The sequence below is a fragment of the Ambystoma mexicanum genome, chromosome 3p (genome assembly GCF_040938575.1).
Source record: "Ambystoma mexicanum isolate Mex_15411 chromosome 3p, UKY_AmexF1_1, whole genome shotgun sequence".
Taxonomy (NCBI): domain Eukaryota; kingdom Metazoa; phylum Chordata; class Amphibia; order Caudata; family Ambystomatidae; genus Ambystoma; species Ambystoma mexicanum.
In genome coordinates, this window is record NC_090925.1 from 99,471,953 (window position 1) to 99,476,185 (window position 4,233).

General features: G+C 40.2%; 1 pseudogene; it reads right to left on the minus strand.

The window, feature by feature from the left end:
- Nucleotides 1-841: 841 nt before the first annotated feature.
- On the minus strand, nt 842-1,410 carry LOC138579790 (olfactory receptor 1G1-like; annotated as a pseudogene).
- Between the last annotated feature and the right edge of the window lie 2,823 nt (nt 1,411-4,233).

Genomic DNA, 4,233 nt, shown 5'->3' on the forward strand with positions numbered 1-4,233 from the left:
ATGAAAGTGAGAAGCACATGAACATGCAATGGAGGAATACAAAAAATGATATAGTGAGTGGGTCTATACACACCCTTACTCCCATACACAGCACTAGCCTTCCATCTCAGTGGCATCCAATCATCTACTAGCTCTATCCCCCATGACATCATCAAACGTTTGAGGAAGAAATGCAGGGAGAAATGGCAAGAAGGTGGTGTTGAGACCCAAATCATCCACATCATTTTCCATATATAGTTATTAACATGGGTTATTGACTACATAGTGGGCATACTTTCATTAATAAGCACAGTTGTGCAGCTGATACAATTCAAAAACACATGTTTTCTCATGTAGGTGATTTTCTATATTTCTCACGTGACTTGTATATCCATCATTTCTGTCATGTTTCACACTTCCGTGAATAGTCTAAGAGGTGGCTGAAGAATTGTGTTTTTTATAAATGCACACACATCCATAAACAAACATATCTGATGTACTAAGATGAGCCCATTAATATATTTTAATAATTTAGCAGTAATTCCTTTGCTGGATATATTTTTATCAGTTTGTGTCTGTTGTGTGCATTTAGCTTTCACATTTAGAATATGTACTCTAGTCTCAAGTGTACATTACTAACGTTTGAGTGTCTTTACCAAATAGATCATATGACTTAACTTCCCAATCAAAATTGAACCCTTGAGTCAAAAAAGGAATTTCACGTTTGCCTTAATATGGTAATGATACAAAAGATTGACAAATACGGGTACATATTGTTTAACAGTTATGACATTTTATTTCATTTGATAATAAATCATGCTTCAAATCAATAAACTAGTACATTGTAGACATGTCTTATCTTCTATGATGAATTCTTATTCTTTCTGATAGCTTTTTTTAACTCTGTATTTTTTAGACTGTATATAATAGGATTACAAACTGGAGCAATAGCAATATATGCCAAAAAAGAGAGCTTGTTGTCTGAAAATGTGGACGCCGGTCTCAAACAGGTAGCAAACATAGACCCATAAAAAACTAAAACAACAGTAAATGAGAGCCACATGTGGAGAAGGCCTTGCGACGTCCGGTGACAGACTGTATTTTCAGGATGGATGAGATGATGTTGATGTAAAATATGATGATGAAAACAAAGGACATCACTGATAATAAAGCACTCATGATGAAGGTCAGCAATTCAATAGTGAGAGTGCTGCTGCATGAGAGCTTCATAAGGGCTGTCATTTCACAGAAGAAGTGGTTGATTGTGTGGCTCTCACAGAAGGAGAGCTTTGACATTTCTATGGTGTGGCCAGTTGGTTCTATGAGTCCTATTACCCAGCATGCAGCAGCGAGCCACATACACACAAAGTTATTCACAATAGTCATGTAACGTAGTGGATGGCAGATGGCGATGTAGCGGTCATAAGCCATGACTGTGAGGATGTAAAATTCTACTGCCATCATGGCCAAAAAAAAGTGCATCTGTGTCAGGCATTGAGTGAATGAAATCCATGTGCCCTCCTGGAAGAAGCCGGCCAGCATTGGTGCAAATACGACTGTGGTGAGAGAAATGTCAGCGAAGGACACATTTGTGAGAAAAAAATACATTGGAGTGTGCATCTGTGAGTTAGAATAAACTGTAGCAATGATTACAAGATTTCCAACCCAGGTTACTAGGTATACCATTAAAAATGCAGCAAAGAGGGGTACTTGCATCTTCGGAAGATCGGAAAACCCCAAAATGAGGAAATATCCAGAGGAGTTCAGATTTTCTTCTTTCATTCATCCAGTGATGCAGAAAAATTAGATTTTTTTAAAAAAAATTCTGCAAATTGTAGAACAAAAAATACATTGAAACACAATGTTTGGTTAGAAGAACAGTAGAAAGCATAATGTTTGAAACAGTGGTTTAAATCGCTTTTGTCCACAACTGTTTTCCAATTTCAATGTCCTCAATTTATTACATGGATGAACAGTAGGGTTTGGTCTTGCGACCATCAAACGAGGTAACAGTGAAGACTTTTAGTTATGTGACATGCATTGAACAATGCTCGTTCATATTGACAATGTCATTAATTCAGTGGGCCAGATCAATACATTTTTTGCTCTTGGCTATTTACACTTTGTGCCATTATACTCGCTTCGGCTGAGCATTTGTTTTATAGCCGAGACTGCTAACTGTGCAGGCTTGCACTTAGCATAGAGCATTGAGGTTCCTACCTCCAGTGTGCAAAACCCCCAGGATACCCATGGGAAGGGGATGAATGGTCAAGTCACCATCTATAGGCCAACCACAGGTCGTGTGGTTATAGAGTGGGCCTTACTATAACATTGGGAGTGGTCATGGCATCCATGACCACCTTAATGGGTGGCTGCATGTGTGAAAAAGCCCCCTGGAACCTTCATTGGTGACTACACCTTGTAAAGGAGCTGAACGCCTCATTATGTCACTGTGCCCTGTGAAAGAGCCCAATAGCCTCAGTGGCTGTCTACACCCTGTGAACAAGCTCAAGAGCCTTAGTGGGAGGGTTGGCCCTCCAAAAGGGCCTGCTAACCTGAGTGGGTGACTAGGCCATGTGAAAGGCTTATAAACATTAGTGGGCGGCTTCACTCTTTGAACAAGCCTGAGAGCCTTAGTGGGTGGCTCAAACCTGTGAAAAGCCTGCAAATATTAGTGAGAAGCAGTGCCATGTGAAAACAACATAAGACCCTAAGTCGGTGGATTTGTCTTGTATGAAAACATAAAGTCAGGTGTTGTGGTCAGGATTTGAAAACCTAATTTGCACTTTATTCAATTGCATTTGTAAGACAGCAACTGGTCCAGTTAAATCAACAATTATCAAATTCCCAATCAAACAATTCATGAAGCACTTTGCTCCTCTTTTGATTGTCTGGCCTGCTCTGGCTAACACATCATCGTCAACATTGAGGCTGGTATCATAGCTATAGGTAATGACATTCAATACTCTTAAATAAGGAAGTGCTTGTTCATGTTTATAAATGTCAATCATACAGCTCTGTGAAGCTTCTTCTATTATTAGGGACAATAGTTATGGCTGCAGTAAAAACTCTCAAGACTTGACTCTGTTGTGGGAAGATGTAATAATTCCACAGCTATTTGCAATTGTATCTAGACAGACAGACAACCTGCTGAACTAATACTGTCATGGGTTGCCATCCCCTCGCATAAGCTAACTTTCCAGTAGATTGGCATCACGCATCTGTGTAGCTGATGTGTCTGCCTTTTCTTTGCCTTTTTTTGTTATAAAACATTTTATTGGTGTTAAACATAGGTAAGGTGGGTACACATTAAACGTTACATAATAACCTCATAATCAAACCAAAGAAATCCGATCTATCCGTTAATACAGTACAGTTTGACCACAGCTTATTCCGGATCATCGTTCCACATGTTACAACACACAGATTAAATTTGCATCCTCCCACTTCTGCGGCATCTTTTTAGCTTTCCCAGGGCATCCTCTAGCTGTATATATGCGGTGTTCCATCAGCATGCAGACAGTCACATCTGCTATCCATTGCGCAACCTGCAGAACAATGTTTGAGCCCCATAGTTTCGCTATATTGCGCGTAATCAGTCCCGTGGTCGTGGAGAGAAATAGCTTTTCAAAGCATGTTGTTTTCCCTCCTCCTCAATGCCCAGAAAAATCATTTTTGGATCTCCAGGAACGGCACGGCCCAAGACCACAGATAGCTCATTACAGCATTGTTGCCAGTACTCTCTGATCCGGGGGAAATCACACACGATATGGAAAAAGGTGCCCTCTTCCGACCAACAGAGTAGGCAAACAGGGTCTGTGGCGCGATTCCATTAATACAGTGCAACTCGTGGGTATAATATACCTATTGTAAAATGTTTAGCTGTATCAGCCGGAGTCTAGCAGAAATCGCAGTTTCTCGTGGGTACATTAAAGCTGTCAAGCAGTCTTCAAGCTGTATAGGTCCAACATCTCCCTCCTATTTAAATTTCAAATTGCAAAGTTGAGAGTTAGCAAAGGAGGATATGGCAGTGTACATGACAGAAGTGATTTTATTAGAGATGTGTTCTATTACTATATTCCTTTCTATTGGTGTGCAATCTGGCATGTTCAAAAGTGCGGGAAGGTGTGTATGCAGTGCGTGTGTCAGTTGGAGATAGTGATAGTATTCCGTTTTGGCGAGGCCAAATCAATGAGACAAGTCCTCAAAGGAGGTGATTTTAGCACCTATAATTACATCTCCGACTCTAGTCAT